General features: G+C 38.9%; 1 protein-coding gene across 7 annotated transcripts in view; it reads right to left on the reverse strand.

Moving 5' to 3' along the window:
- Nucleotides 1-18,720, reverse strand: part of APBA2 (amyloid beta precursor protein binding family A member 2) — a 1,150,852-nt gene that overhangs the window by 591,353 nt on the left and 540,779 nt on the right. The window lies entirely within an intron of this gene.

Below are 18,720 nucleotides of genomic sequence, written 5' to 3' on the forward strand. Positions count from 1 at the left end.
ACAAAACCAGTTCTCTAAGACAAGTGTAACTGTGCTCTACAGACGACAGTTATAATTGAAAATTTCACATAATTATCCACAATGTAGATTGCCTAAAGCTGTTTCTTCAATATCACACCCACTCCATGTCCTTATTTAAGGCTCAGCTCATATGTGTTTTATTCATATTTAAATATTATGGGACACATTGGCAAGATACACTCTTTAATTAAAACAAAGACAATACTATGTAAGGTTTATGGATCTCTTTTTTAAGGGATATATTTTACAATGCAGATACATGTCTAAAGTAATGTTTGTATTAAAAAAGTTAAATGCAAGCACCTATTAAATTATATCACTGAGACATACAAAATGACAACTGTCTTTTGTAGTCTTAGATTTGGATATTGCTTAGACATGCTTTATAAATCACTACATCAGTGTCACTGCTCCCTAAATTCATACTATCAGTAATGGCCAATAATTGCAATGTTGAACATTAGAACATAGATAAGTTACACAAAACTCCCTGATAATAAAGCATTCACCATTCAAGCTTCAAAAGAAAGTGAACAAATATTAATAAATCTGCAAAAACAAGTTTTGTTAGGTGTGCATAGAGGCCGATTAGGTTTCACTTGTGAAGTTGTGTGGCAGAAAGAATTTGAAGCATTTACAAAACAGATACAAACATTGTAATATGGGGCTCGAGCAAGAATTACTGGAAAGTATGGCACAGGAGTTAGTGATCAGAAGAATAGGATCAACCTTTAGGGTTTGTAAGCTGGCAGAGATAGAGGGATGTCAACATTCTCTAACTTCACACATTTAAATTCCAGTATCGAATACAGGGAATGTGAGTGCCAGAGGAATTTAACATGGAACAGCTGTCTTTTGAATGCTAACATTGGGTGTTTGGTTGGCTGGAATGTGATGAATACTGCTCAGATATAGAAGGATGTGACCTGTTGAGCTTTGCTTTCTCAGAAGCAGACAACATGTTATGCTGGTGACTGTAAAGAGAAAGTGATATATTTCTTGGAGTCGATGCTTGAGCATTTGCAACCCTAACAAGTTCAACAAGTATAGATAATAGTTATTCATGTAGACATGTGTATGACACAACTATGAGCAAAGTATGTAAATCAGTTGAATACTTCAGTGCTAGTAAGCCAGCACTAGCCTCTAGTCACAGTTTCCTAAATGAAATTAAAAAAAATTGAATAACCCATTAATTAGGGTTCTGCCGTGGTATGCCAAGGTTCTGCCAGAATATGTCATGTACAACATTGAATCTGAAGGACAGCATAATAATATATCAATCAGTGTGTCTAACATTAAGATATTTCCACAAAATGATATTCGCTGTACTACTTCAGTTTAGAGTTATAAGTCAAAGAGGTACCCACCTACACCAAGGCATATCCCACTATAGCCTCATATGCCCTTGTAAAGCCTATATGGCTAATACAGCCTCATATGCCATGTACAACCTCACTTGCCCAACTACAAATGTATGTGGCCAGAAGTAGCATCCTTTGGCCAGGTAAAGTGTCAAAGTAGATGTGCATTTCCTGAGTAGAGACTTCTATGCCCATCTAAAGACTTATATGACAAGGTATCACCTCACGTGCTTAATACAACCCCAAGGTGTAGCCCACATATATTCCTGTATCACCTCATAAGGCTGACTAGGGCCTAAAATGCACAAGTACTGTTGCATTTTCCATACACAGCTTCATATGCCCAGGTCCAATGACAAATGTCCAGCATGGCCTTACTGGAGTATTTTCATCCTTCGCAGGAATCAATGCTCATCGAAGCGGATGGATCTTTGGACCTAGCAAGTGGTGTGGTAGAACCGCTAACACAATTTCAAAACAAACCTAGTTATTTTAAACACCATGACCAATGTGTCTGTGGAAAGAAAACTCCAGCAGAAATAAAGTTGAGGAGTTTTAACATAAACACAAGTTTAATGTCATGTAAACTATTCACAATACCAAATTATAAAGATACATAATCACCAAGGGTTGTCCAATGCACAGAATTAAGTTTAGGCAAACTAACATTAAGAAAATTAAGCATTCAAGAAGAATGATACATAATATTAAAATAAATATCTGAGATGCAGGAATAATGAACTGCTCAGAGTTAACAATCATCAGTCCATTAAATGTAGCAGAGTCATATTTTAGGGTGGGATATGAAAACCCTACTGCTAATGAAATCAGGGAATTACATGTGTTGAGTGAAACACGTGGGCAAAAGACAAAAAGCACAAACACTGCAAAAATAATTTGGAAAAAGATATTCTCGGACTGTAGGTTACTAACTAAGTAAAAGATAGATAAAAAGTGTCAGCATGTCAGAAGCTCAATCAAGAGCCTTCTGAAGGGAATGACAAAATATTTCTAAGTCTCAAAGGGACATCTCAAGGGGCAAAAGCAGAGAGGAAGATACCTCTCCAAGGGGCTCAGCATTCAGGGACTCTTCATCAGCAAAGCATCTGCAAGCATCAGGGAGGCATCTGAGAAGTGAAGAAGACCTCCCCAAAATCCAACAAGTATCTGTTACATCAAAAGTCATCAAAAGTCATTAAGCATTCTGATTCACCAAAGGTATCAGTCCATGTTATGTTGAATGGGCATGATACAATAATAAACAATCACACAACTCCAAGTTGAAACATATGCATTCCATCTTTGTGACTCAATGCAAGTTTGAAACGATTGTATAGGAAGTTAGTCCATGATCCTGTCACAACTCCATCATTACCCCCCTTAGGGACACTGTACACAGATGATCTGCCTGATAATCATCATCAAAACACATCCAGAGTCCCTTTCTGACTCCTACTTGCTTCCCATTTCAATATTGTTTGCTACTGAAAACCTACATTTGTTTACATGGATTTCAAGACCCATAATGCACTTCCTAGTAGTCAATAAGACCTGGAATCTGATGTTTATTGCTTCCTATAGTCCTGCTATTCCTATGTATTGGACTATCTCCTCAAGGGCTTGTGAGAGACTGGAATATTCCAATTTTCCAATTACGTATTCCTTTTGCTTCCACCTTAACTCTTGTAATTTACCCTTTGTGTCTTAGATTTTGCCTCATTTCTGTTCTCTTTCTCTATGATTCTTTAGCAGTCTCTAGTTAGCTTGAAGTTCAAGTCTCTTGCTTGTTAAAGTTTCCTAGAATCCTTGTGTATGACTTACCTGTCTTCTAGTTTTTCTTTGCATTAGTTCCCTTGATGTCCAAGTCTCTGGCTTGTTACAGTTTCCTAGGATCCTTGTATGACTTGCCTGTTCTCCTGTTTTTATTTCCTTCCATAACCTGCTCCCAAACTACTAGCTACAGTTCTGAGACTCCTTTCTAATGCTTACTCTGTAATTTCCTCTTGGCCTATTGTGTCTGGTAAGCACTATTAGTCCTCACAAGTGCATAAATGTTTTCCTTAGTACAGGGGTTGGCTCTTGGTTTCCAGGAGGCAATTCCTGTGCATCCTGTGTCTTGTGTTGTATGTCATTTTATGTGATTTATCTGTGACATTTCTATTTTTTAGGAATTGTCACTGTGTCTCCAGTTGGACCCATAAGGGCCTGTCTCTTGTATGTAAGTACTATCCTTGTTTGTGCCCTAAGGGTTCAGAGACAAAATCACTTCTGTTGCCTCCCTTCTACTGGGCTTGTGGGGTGATTATCTGTAATCTGCACGAAGGGATTGGCATTACCTGTTATTGTGGGAAGTTCTGAGCCTCACCAGTGTACAATATTAGTGGTAACCAGTGTGTTGCCCATTATTGGTTCATTCTCTGTTTGTTTACGCTAAGGTTGCTCTGCATTCCCTATCCTGTTTCTGTGCTCAATCTATAGCTGTTCTTTCCTCTTGTATGCCTTTCTCTGCTCCGGTACATTATATCCATAAAGAGATATTCTGTGACCTCAAGGGTTGCCCCTCCATGAGTTACAACAGACTCCACCCCGAGTCCTGACAGATCCATAATGTACTACTTTCAAGGACACTAGTATACATTCACTCTATGTCTAAACCATGCAGTCTATTTCCAAATGCTAGTCTTATCATGGGAACATAATCTAAAACAGTTCACATAAGGAAATGAATCTGCATTCTAACACGGTCACTAAATGCAAATTCTGCAGGCCTCACTTATGCCAAGACAAGAAATCATGACATCACATTCAATTAATATGTTTTCAGAAAACACATGTAATATGCAAACTTATGAATAACACTTCATTAATAGGAATCATGTATTCAAAGCTTTGTTAAATCATTTCATTAAATACAATAGAGAAGTGCATTTCTCTCTCTTTTGCGCCCATTTTAAATTCATTAATCATTAGAAATTCAATATTGTTTCTATATGCATTGTTAGTTTAGAGTCTAATTTACAATATTTATAATGTAGCCTCAATTTCATCCTTCTAGCATGTAATTTAGTTCACATACCACCTAAGTCAAACTCTGCAATGCAAACAAATACACTTTTTAATTGTGTGTCGGTACAGCTTCTAAATTCAATTCATTAGTGCTTTGATTAACATAGGGCATAGACTGTCACATTATGATGACCTTTGTGACATAAGGAGCTCTTCTAAAATTTAGACTACATCAGTCCCCCCCTTTGAGGGCAACTACGCCATCACAAAATACTCCCACTCTCACTTTTAATGAGACAGCCCAAAATTCTGAAGGTTTATTTCATTGATGATCTGCTGAAATCATCTAACTGCTTGACATTACTGTAATGCAGGCTTCTCCCAACCCCAATTTCTATCTCCTCCTTTATTTGTCTACTCTTGGCTCCTTTCTCCTTCAGTTCCTTGCATGACTTGTAAACTCCAACCACAACTAGGGCAGACAAAAGCACAATCAATAGGGATCTCAAAATGGTTCCCACAATACCTTTTCCCAGAATACTAAACCATCTACCAATGGCTGTAAAACCATTATCTATAGCTTCTCAGGCACCTGTTGCTGTTAGTCCTTTCAGGTCTTGTTTCAAGTCAGTCATGTTTGCAATGTGTTGTCTTATCTCCTTACTATTGTGAGGTATATATGTGCAGCATTGTTGCTCATGTAACATTTGCAAACTCAACCTTCTTTTGCAAATAATATGTCTAAAGCAAGACCATTTTGAAAAATCATTGATCTCATAGCTACCATCTCTGTGTCCATTACCAATATGGCATCTGCAGTGTCTGTAGACAACTTATCCACCATTGTTGATAATTTTCTAATCTTGAGATCATTCAAGATCACACCTTCTGATGGAATTATGGCACCAAAAAATCTCCTACGATCTCTGAACCACCTCTTTTGACTCTGGAGTTTGATTTCTCACTCCAAACTGGATCATTAAAATGTTCCATATGATAAATCTTTGGAAAAACTACTACCATATCATACTTCCAGCAGCTTGTAATAGGTATTTTTCCCACATATGAAAAAAAACACCTCGTATGGCGGGGTCTTAACCATTCAGCATAAAAGTCTAAACACACTTATACAAAAATACATGTCTACACTCACCAGTACCTACAAAGTGTGAGTCAATCTTTGATCTAGGCATATATATATATATATATACATAGCCTCCCTACATACTGCCAATTCATAGCCAGGAGTACTTGATTTCCATCCACTGAATGTGCTACATCTTTTTCGCAATTTTTCAAAACTACTCCTTTTTTTTTATTTTGGATTTCATTGCTCTTCTTCTCTCCTTAACATGTCCAATGAACTCCTTTTCTACTGAACTAAGAATGCAGATCAAATTAATTTTTGTGTGCATATACTGTTCCAAATGTCATTGTAGGTTCAAAGAAACCACCCACATAATCAATTGTCTTTGACTTTGCAGTGCTACTCCCCTGTATCATGACATGAACAATTGAAAACACCAAAACATATTCTGAATAAAAATATTGATAACATTCCTGCTGACAAAACAGTGGTAATAACAGACTACTAGAAATTCTATAAATTACGGGTAAACTGTGATATGTTATTCCCTCACTTACTGATGAAGGCAGCTGTGCGCACACTTAGCTACACTAACGTCTCTATATATTCATACCAAAGCTTATATTAAGCATTTGTTGATAAATTGTCTCTGGACCCATCAGTGTGTAAATACTTCTCATCAAAGTTAAACAGAAATTGATCTGTAATGGAATTAGCTTAATTCAGGGCAAGTGTGGGTGCAGTCTTTTCTGAATCACTTTCTATGTGCAAACTCAAACCTATAAACAATAGTATAATCATAATAACTGCCACTATTGCTAAACACATGCATCTACACTTACTACTTCTATTTCGATTCGACTCCATGAGTTCTCCAATTCCAGATCAAAAAATCTGATTTAAATAATCAATAATATAAAAAACTGCAAAGTGGCTTTGTTTGTCACTGTTTCTTTTCAATACTTCAATCAAAAATAGTATTTAAAAAAAATGCAATTATTCACAAAGTTCCTGGATCTTCTAGAAACTTCATCAAGAATTTTCTCTACTTGTTCATAAACCTCTACTAAAAGTTCAAATGTCTCTAATAAAGGTACAGTTCACAATCACTGATAATCAGTGTCAAACATAATGTCTCTGTTCATCAATTGGCAATGATATTTCAAATTTCAGTTCCAACGTAATTTCAATCTCAAGAATGGTGAGCTAGATTTGAATTGTTAGCACAAAAGGTAACAAACTCCTGCTCCCAGTCATCAGCTGAGAAGTAACTCCATTCATGTGCTAAGTGCTTTCGGCTTGGCACTCTTTCCCTTTAACATTCTATTTACTCAATTTTCTGCATCACTGTCACTTAGACTCAGTTCTTCAGTTTCTTTAGCAATAGTCAAAGGCACTTATACACCAGGCATAGTTTTCTCTTTAGGCCAGTTGTCACCGGGGACAACTCTTTTATCTAGCATGACTGATCCTTTATTAGCACCTGAGGTTGCATGAGTCAACTGATTCTCTCTCGACCCTTCTTGCACCATCCACTGTTGTTGACTCACTCAGAACCCCATCAGACTGCATCTGTGCTACAACAGCCACTTGTCCAACCCGAATAGCTTGGCTAACCTAATCCCGCTCACTCACTGTAACTGACCCTTCTGGAACAGATGCTGTTTCATCAAGGGGACCTGAAACTTTGTGAGTGTGGCTCACATGTACTCAGTTCGGAAGACCAGCACACTTTACTGCTGTAGTGGTTACAAGGACCACCTGGTGAGGGCCTTTCCAACAGTTCCAAGCATGTCTTCTTTACCTGCTTTTTAATCATAACCCTGTGGCCGTGACATAGGTCACGACACAGTTCAAGCTGCTGTGGTTTCTCCAACCTGATGAGACAAAGAACACACCATGTCAGCCAGTCCTTTGTAATAATCCAGCACCAAGTCATTCGTAATGTGTTCACAAGCACATTTGCAGGTACTGCTGACAATCTCATAGCTCACCCCATAATGATTTCATCAGGTAACAAGCCTGCCTTCCTGGCAGGTGTGTTGCACATACTCATCAGAACAAGAGGTAATGCATCTGGCCATTTCAGTGCTGTGGATGCACATACCTTAGCCAATCTGGACTTCAAAAATCCATTAATCTGTTCTACCAGACCCAAGGCTTCTGGTCTGCAGCTGCAATGCAGTCTTTGCTCAACTTGTAATGCTGCATACAACATTTTAAGGTCTTAATTGTTGAAATGAGCCAGGAAAAAAATCAAGGTATCAGCTCCCTCAATGACAGCTTTGCTACTGTGAGACTATAATTTCTTCAGGCTGGGTAGTCCTCAACCTAGTAGGAAAAGAAGTAAACAACAACCAGAACGTATCTCAGTCCATTGCACTCTGTCAGCTTGATAAAAATCCAACTGCAATATGTTGAACAGTCTTCCTGATCCATCAATGTGACACAGTGTATGTTTTCCTACATTCAACAGATACCACATCTGTGACATGTGGCTTCTGCAATCACTCTAAACCTAGGGTTAAAGCATGTTTGTCTGGATGTTCTGATCATTGTGTCTCTTCCTATGTGTCCCGGTCCATGGTAATGTCTTGCCATCGGGGACAGTAAGCTATTTGTCATCACTGCTCTTCCATCTCTAGAAACCAAATATCATCCTAATTTCTCTTGCCACATCCTGCTCTAAAGGAAATCTGCTGTTCTCCCTCTGACACTTCTTCATGCAGTCTTTTCACTTCTTCCTAAGTGTCAACAGCAGTCAGTAGGAAATATTGACTTGTCTAATCTTGTACATAACTGTTCCAGTCTCCATTAAAGAATGTACAAGAAAGGGTGCAGTATCTTGCAACTTCATCAGCATATGTATTAGCTAAGGTTACATAATCAGTTGATTTCCTGTGTGCCATGCATTTTACAACAGCAACTTGTGCCAGCAACTGTAATGCATTCCACAGATGATACATTTTGTCACCATTTTGGATTGGGGAACCAGAAGAGGTCATAAAACCCCTCTAGGACCATAGCTGTCTAAAACATAAACAACACTAAAACCATATTGCCTATCAGTGAAAATTGTCACTTAAAGCTGTTCAGAAACACAGCATGCTCTAGTAATAGCAACTAATTCAGTCACATCGAGACAGTCCTATCAACCTCATCTTCATCTTCCCAACAGGAATTAGCATTAATGTTGTTAAATTAAGCACAGTGCAACATTTGATATGATATTAACATTGGATGAAGCAGGTATCGTCTGCTCATAATGGGTCAAACAAACATCAGCCATTCCCAGAGCTCAGGTTAGACATAGGCTTTCAGTAAGCTCTGCAAAGTCATGTATGCAGTTGTCATCCAATGTACCAGATGAGACACATTCTTGTGAGTTAGCCTCTGTAAAGGCTAACACACTTTTATATTTTGTATTGTATTGTACCTCTTCTGCACTGTTCTCGAGTATTTGGCTCAACCAAAAGGTCATCAATATTCTGCACTAAGACTGAATAATAGGGCATTTTAAAGGACTCCAGATTCTTTTCAAAGATCTGTTTGAAAATAGATGAAGACTTGGTATACCCCTGAGGAGTTCGACACAATGCCAAAACACAACTACCTAATTTATATGCAAAAAAAATTGCCTTTTCTAGTGAAGTTGAATGGAAAAGAATACCTGGCACAGACGAATGTCTATAAACCATTTAGCTTCACAGGGAATCTGAAATAAAATCTTGAACTATACAGTACTTTCCAGTGGGCTATCACAATCCTAAAATGGGAGAGTTACATGGACTTCCCATAATTTATTTTAATATACCCTGGTCAATCAGACAATAAACCAAAGGGGTTATTCCAGCAATTGTGTCTGGGGACATACTATACAGGAGTGTTTTTTGGTATTCTGTATTTGGCTTCACTGCTATATTAATGGGCTCAATTCCTTCGATGAGTTCTATTCCTTTTTCTGGAAAATCTCAAACTTCAGGTGTAACCGTTTCTTTCTAATCTTCAGGCAAATCATTACATTGGGTACAATGTGACACTAAGGTAATGCTCTACTATTTTGCAGAGCACATCTTCCTCATTTGTATGTATTGCTATTCTTTTGGGTGTGCAGCTAATGGAAGAGTTCAACTTACATAACAGATCACCTCCTACCAAACTTACAGGACACAAACTACAAATTGGTGCTCATCTGTTCAAATGAACCTATTTTTTACAGGAACATACTCTTTTACAGGATTTGTTAATTGCTTATTTGCAACTCCTACCACTTGGATTCTTTTTTCTGAAAGGGGCATATTTGGCACTTCTGCTGTTCCGACTGTGGAACCTGTACCTCCAGTGTCAAACAAAAATGACACATAGGGCCTGATTCTAACTTTGGAGGACGGTGTTAAACCGTCCCAAAAGTGGCGGATATACCACCTACCGTATTACGAGTTCCATAGGATATAATGGACTCGTAATACGGTAGGTGGTATATCCGCCACTTTTGGGACGGTTTAACACCGTCCTCCAAAGTTAGAATCAGGCCCATAGTGTCCCATAATGTTGGTGTTTACATAGGGACCACATCGATCTACTTCTAATGATGTAGCTAGAATGCAATCCTCATCATCAGACCTAACACTGTGAAATGTTTCTGTGAATTCTTCATCACGCAGGTCAAATAAGGGAAACTGTGATGTTATCTGGTTCATATTTGCATTTGCCATTTGATCTGTGTCTTGCTGAGGAACAGTCAATTGATGCTCCGTCATTGCAGCTTGTGGTATCTGCATCAGCTGTCCTGTGGACACATTCACATTTTGAAACCGGGATCTTTGAACTCTTTCAATTTGAACCTGATTATTACCTTGTGTCTGAGCAACTCCAGCATGCTGCACTTGAACATTCACATTACTATATGGACATTCCCTTCTCCAATTACCCAAATTTCTGCATGCATGACACAGATTAGTTCTCTTCAAAGCCTAGACATCAAGAACACCTCCACTTTGATCCATGTGGACAACACCTCCTCTAACTCTAGGCTGAACCACATTTGTTACCTACTGTGGTACTCCTTGTATCCCACTAGTGTTCAGCATCATCTGTGGATTCTGATTTGATTTCCGTGCAGCCTTAAATTGCGAAACCATAACTTTCTCTTTAAGCTTCTTCTGTTTCAACTCTATTCCATAACTACAGTGCTTTACATAGTGTAGGATCTTGTCAATTGGTTTATTCCGCCAACATATGAGGTGCTGCTGAAACATTTCACTTATGTCTGGCGTCAATCCCTTACAAAGCTGGACACAAAATGACACATCTCTCTAGCTTATGTAGTCTCAGCACCACTGTGACGCTTGAAAGTTTGCAATATATTTTTTGTAGTAAGCATAAATCGACTTGTTTGTTTCTTGGGCAGTTATGTCAAATTTCTGCCAATTAATATCTTTTGGAGACACTTTATTTTTCAGAAACTCAATCACCTTGTAATACTTCATTACCTCCTCAGATGGTGCACATGTAACTGTATCTCTCTGAGGCTCACTGTCATGCCAATCAACATGTACTTTACATGCAGTCCACAAATCAGTTGGAACCACAATGTCAAACAACATATTCAAATCTTCTGACAGGCATTCTTAAAGTTTCAAAAATCCCTCTGTCTGCTTGTACCATTCCACAGGCTTTTCTCTCAATCTTGGGTAATCATTTGTGAATGACAATATCTCAGCCCTACTCCAAGGTACATGAACATAACCTCCACCTGCTATTTCTCTCTTGGGCATCATTTTCACATTGTCCTCAGCTTGATTTGTATCTGCCGGAGGCACATTTGGCTTTGCTTTTTTCAGATGTCCTTTTTTGCCCATCTGCCTTCCCACTTATCTAATACTCCCCATGTCTTTATATATGTGATCAGTTCCCTAATATGCAATTTCATTCTGGCCGATCTCATGTTAACAATGTCTTTTGAATCAAACTCTAACCTCTAACTTCACTTTAAGGGTTTTGATTTTTCTAGGTTAACATCATATTTCTCAGCAACTTCAGCTAATCTCTCATAAGCCTGTCCTGCATGTTGGGTTACATCCTTACACATAAACCGCAGTTCGTCTTCTGTGTAAGTCTCCAATTGAGCTACGTCCAATGTTCCTAAAATCATCTCATTTAATTCTAATTTCAATCTGGGCACATTTACTGATCTATCTCTCCAAAGTGTCTCTTCTTTTCTGGCATTGCAATTTGTCGATCCAGCTGCACCTTGAGGACTCTAACAGTCTAATAAATCTGTCAATTGTTGTGCTGTGAAACCTTGCAAACTAATATTATTTCTCTGGGATACTTCTTGTGGAGTACTGCAATGTACATTTGAAATAATATCTGGTCTGAGCATGGGATGAGGTGAGCTTCCCTTTGGAAACCTAGCATCAGGAGTGTTTCCTGCTTGATTTAACATCGGACTAGGTTCTGCAGTTTGTCTAGGGGTCAAAGGTGGAACAAAGGAAGCTGTTTTCTCCATCTCCGAATTGTTATATATAATGATCTCTGCTTATCTCAGCACATGAAACTGGTGCATCAGGGACAGTCAGGATATTCATTGAATTCATTGATATTCCACAATTGCCTGAAGCATACAAGTGAACAACTGGACCGATAGTTGACTGATTTTTCACAGTACGTGTGTAAGAGTCATGTACAAACATGAAATGTGTCATTTCACATACACACCACACTGGGAGTCAGGAGAACTGTGTGAAGAATTATAAATTATCCTTTTGTTCCCATTCATTTAATATTTTGAGAAACATGGCTAAAATAAATGAGCTTTTAGTAATAACTTTGCAAACCTACCAGAAAGCTGAGATCAGTAACAAATCACATCTGAAATGTTAACCAGAAGAATCAATCAAGGAATTTGTAAAGAGAACTACTCACCGTGAGGGTCTCAAGGCACTGAAAGGGGGCGCTGCTACTGTTTGAACAGCCAAGTCTTGAGAAGTCTCCTGAAGGTAAGGAGGTCCTTAGTCTGACGCAGGTGGGTGGGAAGAGTATTCCACATCTTGGCAGCGAGGTGCAAGAATGATATGCCACCGGTTGTAGTTCTGTGGATGTGTGGGACAGTTGCGAGGTCGGTGGAGCTGTCGGGTCGGGGAGTAGAAGGAGAGCAGTCTGTTGAGGAATTCTCGTCTGGTGTTACACAGTGCTTTGTGAGCGTGGGTGAGGAGTTTGACGGTGATTCTCTTGTTGATGGGTAGCCAGTGCAGGTCTTTCAGGTGGCCTGTGATGTGGCAGTGGCAGGGATGTCTAGGATGAGGCGTGCGGAGGTCTCCTGGATGCGTTGCAGCATTTTCTGGAGTTTGGCCGTGGTTCCTGTATAGAGGGCATTACCGTAGTCCAGTGTGTTGCATTATGGTGGAGTGCACCATGGACGAGCATATGCCATCCAAACATTGTGCACTGAGAACACTGTGCTGCATACAGACATTGTTATATGTGTCTTGGTTAGGTGGTGGGCATGTCATTGGTTCCTGGTCACCACCTGGTTTGTCCTCTTATGACAATACTCTTGCGTTTGTGTTTCGATAAATATTTTACTGGTGACAAGGGTGAGATACTACCTCCTTGCACTTGAATCTGTCAGCCAGCAATCGGAAGTTGAAGGTTGTTGCTGCATGGTTTAATCTTGCTGTGTAGATTCTTTCTTTGCATGAGTATAGATGGTGGAGCAATGCTATTGTCACACAGCCTAGACTGAAAGGTGAGGAATAAAAAGCACAGTTGTCCCTACTGTGTCATGCGCATTTTCAGAGCTGCTCATTATCTAAGCCATTTCCCTCAGTCAGGCGGTGTTGAATTTGGTACCAGTGTATTTTATATGCATTTCAAGTATTACTTCCACCACAGTAGTCACTTTGAATTTCCATTGGCAATAAAGGCTTTTTACCACTCTAGCCTCCTTTGAAAGCCACTCTGTGAAGGACGATTTGCCCCTGACTAAACGTACTTCAGCCTTGTACACTCTTATTCACCCTTATTATTTCTGTGATGCAAACACAGTTGTTTTCAACAATACATCTTCTTCAATGTGTTTGTTTTATTTCTGACTAAAAGTACTCCAGCATTGTGCATTCTTCTTCACCCAATCATCTCTTAAACATGCACGCAATGGTTTTCAAAAGGAAATCTGTTTCAGAGTGTTAGTGTGCCTACAACACTTCAGAATTCAGATTTTGGGGCAATAATGTATTTTAATGGTAGAGATATTTTTTCCCAAAATCTACTTTACACAAGATGATGTGAATATTATTAATAGATACCATTTGAAGGCTCTGAAAATTAAGATCGACCCATGTTGTGATCCTTAAAATTCATGAGTATAAGGAGGTTATCAAAGAAATGTTGGATACACTTAAGGGTTCACTCATTGTATTAGACTGGGGTCTGTAAGGTTAAACATAAGATATGTGATATATCCCTATCAGTTCACCAGCAGGAGTCTATTTTACTTAATAAAGTATGAAGAAAATATAATAGATTCTATTGAGCCCTCCTTCTCGCTATCAACTTTTGTGGTGGCCAGGAGAAAAAATAAGGAGAAATATAAGAACACATTGAACTGAGACCTCTTGATCATAACATAATTGACGACTGACACCTACTTTCCAAAATGAATGATCTTATTAAATCTGTGCATAATGCTAAATCATTCAGCAGCCTAGATGTCAAAAATGTATACCACCAAATTGAAATTGATGAAAGATCGTCGATCTTACTGCATTCACTACTTTAGAGTGCATAATGCATTATCTATTCCATGACATCAATTGCATTATTGATTTTAATGATGAAATTGTTGTGTTTCGGCACAATGAAACTGAACATAATCTTGCTCTGGAAAACAAACTTTTCATTTTAAAAGACAAGGACCTAACTTTGCAAAAGGAGACGTTAAAAATCACATTTTCTAATTTCAGGAGAGGGTGTATTTGAGAAGAAAATTATTTCAAAAATTTGTCGATGCAGTAGAAAAGCTCTTGCCCCCCACAATAAGGAACACCTGGTTTTATTCCTTGCTCTATGAAAAAAATTATGGCAGAATTATTGAAAATGTTGCAATTAATACTAAAAAATTGGGATAGTGGTTATCAAAATATGTACTATAACAATGGGATACTCACAAACAAATTAATTTAAAGATGTTAACAATAATATTGTTTCTGCAAAGTATTGACATATCTCAATCCAGAGTCAGTGAGTGCCATTACTGTGGATGTCAGTGGTAAGATTTGTTTACCAGATTGAATCGATATAAGCATGGTCAGCACCACAAAGTTGCTTTTAAAACCCTTGGAACAGAAATATTCCCTAACATATGGGTAGTTGAAAAATGTAAACTGTTTATCTGGGGTGACACATTTTCTATACTAACTGATCAGATGCCCTTGTTACAAATTTCGACTGGGGAAAAATTGTAAGTTGATCTGCTCAATTAAGAAGGTTAGTTACACATATATGAGTATCAGTTTTAGATTAGTCACATTCAATGAAAAAAAAAATATTTTCTGATTGTCTTTCACCCCTCCCCATAAATCTGAAGAGGCTGCTAAAGATGATCGCTTTGATTATATTAATGCCAGTGTTGACATAGGGTATTACTGAAGGATGCATCATTGCGGATGAGTGGCTCAAATGTTTATGTAAAAGATTTTTTGAACTTTAACATTGTAGAACCAAAGAGTGAGGCATGTCAGACTCCATACAAACTTTCTGGAAAATTGTCTGAGACCAATTAATGTGTCACAATAAACTTGGTCTTCCAAGAATATTAAGACACATAGTTAACACACATAGGTATGCAATTTACGGCCTCTTTACTAGCGGTCCTAGGCCTGCCACGGCTGTGTCGGTCAATCTCCACATTAAGAGTTAGGTGGGTGGACCCACCTAAAGATTGTCATACCCGCCAGGATCACAGATCCCAACGGCGTGATGGCGGTCTTGTTTGTAGTCAGCCAGGGTGTGACAGCGGCCTTGGTTGTAGTCAGCAAGGTTGTAATCAAGGCTAATTACAACCTTGTTCCCCACTAGCCTTTTTTATGGCAGGGACCCCATCATGAAAAGGCTGGCAACGGTAAATGGAGCTATTTTTCCACCCACCCATGGGTTTAAGAATTTCAGTAGGTACGGTAACCTCTACAGCTGTACTGAAATTCTGACTACTGAGGCCACTAAACTTGAAGCAGTCATGAGTGGACGCATTTAAAGAGTATCCACTCGACAATGTGTAATTGCCCCTTCTTTCAATATCCTCCTATGTATAGCACCTCTAGTCCATTAAAGTGGCCTTTATCTGGTGAATGGTATCTAAAATAAGGCACGATAATTCACCTAACAGCAAGGTTTGTCTCTCAGCATTCCATTGTGTCCTCTAACCATCCCCATTTTTCACAACCAACAACTTGGCTACTAAACTGCCCTCCTGGCCTCTGCCCTATGCCATTTTGCCTCTCACCCAACCTATCTTGCCTCCTTCATTCCTCAACTTGGCTTTTCAATGAACAGTTTGCCACTCAAGTTTGGATCTCTTATTCCAGGGCCTGCAGTCCGTTCCCTTTTACTGCTGCAGGTTCACAATTTCTCGTATTTATTTAATTTATTTATTTATTAATGGAGCGCAGACTGTCACCTGGAGGTTCCTGTCCCTAAATAACTTATGCAGGGAGAGAAAAAACACTCCTGGTTACTAAACTGGACCTTAATGCCCTTTTCACAAGTAAAATTGTGGCCTGCTATGATTTGAACATGCCTACCTTCTTTCTGAATGCTTTTTAGGAGCGTTTCCTACGCTATCTAATTTTCTTGATAACATTTTGGTTTCATGAACCAAGTCTTCACTAGGCAAGCATGTTGTTGGCCTGACGTAACATTTCTTTTCATTTAGGGATGTGTGCTAAATCTGTTCAAGTGTAACAAAACAGTAAGTAAGCAATTTTACCCCTGAATTGGTCTCCATTGTTATTTTGGAGAATTATTAACAACCCAACAGCCTGAGACACAAACGGAATCTGTCGGCATTTTTTCATAGTTAGAAATTCAATTAATAAAAAAAGTGTTTATTGAGCAGTGCCTTAAACATGTTTTAGATACAAAATTGTATATAAAACCATTATCTAAGAATTGAATGAGATCTTCTGTTTAGGTGAGATTCTTAGTTCTCATAATTACATCCAAAATGTTTTTGGAACTCTTTTTTTTCACTTATGTTTAGCTCCTGGCAGCAGGTCATTTACAGAGCTGGTCCGCTGTATTTCCTTCAATGACCCAGGTGTGCCAATAGTCAGTCATCTAGGTCAGAATATACAGCATTAAAAAGCACTTACTTTAAGAGTCGTGCATAGAAGACGGTGTACTGATGAGAAAGAGTTCATTGACAGCTTGCTGCTATGTAATTGATTGTTAGCTCAAATAATTGGCTCCAGATTGCAGAACTAGTTAGTAGCGCGGTCTGCCGCAGAATTTTGCTAATGTCATGTAATGGTACTGTGTAGTAATTTTCTATATCAGGTCTGTTCTCTTTTTAGCTGTATCCTTATCTATAATAATACCATTTATTGAAATTAGCCTTGATTTTGTCGCCCTGTGCAGCAATGTAGGCGCTGAGGGCTTGCATGCCGTTACATAAAAAGAGCATATGGCTTTCCTTGTTTGAGAGTCAGACTAATGGATGATCGGGTCAAATTAATTGTAGTGCTGGTCGGTACTTGGCATAATCACGTCCCAAAGGCGCATCCATAATGTAATACAAATGTCCTAATATAATGAAAATTATTCTACAATATTATCATTATTTCAGAATGGGAATACATCTGATACTGGAGTGATATATATTACGAACTCGGAATAGAGCATTTTTCGCCTCAACTAACTAGCTTCCAAATGCTTTGGTGTCTATTTCTTCGATCACCTTTTCAAAATCAGTTAATTCACATTGTTGACAGCATCCTTTTATTATGAATAATTTGCTTTGTTAGCTTTAGATTGAAAAAGTGACGATTTTATCCTTACAAGATTTTACCTAGTATATTATGAGCAGTTATTTTGAAGACAGACACTTCTGAGAGCATGCACTTTTGAGCCAACCATGTTCGTTACAATATATAGTATTATGCTCAAGCGAAGAAAATTGGTTTTACCTAAGAGTAACCGTTTCTTCATATAATGAAAGTATTTATGCCATAATTAAAGTCAAATTAAGTTCAGCACAAACAATGCTCAGTTTAAGCACACAAGCAAAACCAAAACATTCACCAACGTAAAACCTTCTGGACTCCCTGATGAAGATCAATTTAAGCTCCAGTGCGACTCACTGTAAAATACTATGAGACATTTCAGAAGCCTAAAGTGTGAGCTGAAATTCACGGATGTATAGTAGGACGTCTACAACCGTGAGTAAATGCCCGCACAGAAGAATTTCACAAATAATGGGGGAATATTTCTGCTGAGGTACAAAGATATGTATTTCTGCTCTGTTCAACTCATATAAACAAAGGAGCGGATAGACGTACATTACAAACGCAAATAAAATGTTACTGCAAACAACAGTTTGGCTGTATTTATTTTGCTTCTCTACCTATGGTGTGGAGGAAGAATGGTAATGGGAGTACGCATACACTGTTTATCTTTCAAATAAGGGTAATAGTAAATCAAAACCACACACAACATACCAGGCAGCAGTAACAATCTGAAGCACAGATATACAATCATCACCTATGGCCCCCTGCTTACTTGCTTTTAAATTGTGAGTTTCTTCAGCACACAAAATGCAGTCCGTCACAAGCTTGCGGTTAACTTTGCAATTGACCACTATGAGAAACAACCAGGGGTTGGGGTGGAGGAGCGCTCCCACCCCAGCCCTCCCCCCCACCAGCAGCGGCATAAACCTTCAAAGAAAAGGATAATAAACCATGTTTATTATCCTTTTCTTTGAATGGGGCGGGGCCACAGGATGACATGCACTGAGGGGGAGTGCACAGCACTCCCCCTCACTGCGCATTTATGTTTGGCCGGCCGGCGGTCTCGGGCCAGCCAAAAACATGCACACAGGGGGTCCCTCCAGCTGAACTGGAGAGAGCCTACACAGGCTCCCAGTCTACCTGGGAGCACCCTGACGCAACGGAGGAGGTACGTTTTTTTTTCCCTTAATTTAATTTTTATTCCAGCCCCCCCCGCCCCACCACCACCACCAGAGTG

Source organism: Pleurodeles waltl, chromosome 3_1 (assembly GCF_031143425.1).
Source record: "Pleurodeles waltl isolate 20211129_DDA chromosome 3_1, aPleWal1.hap1.20221129, whole genome shotgun sequence".
Lineage (NCBI taxonomy): Eukaryota > Metazoa > Chordata > Amphibia > Caudata > Salamandridae > Pleurodeles > Pleurodeles waltl.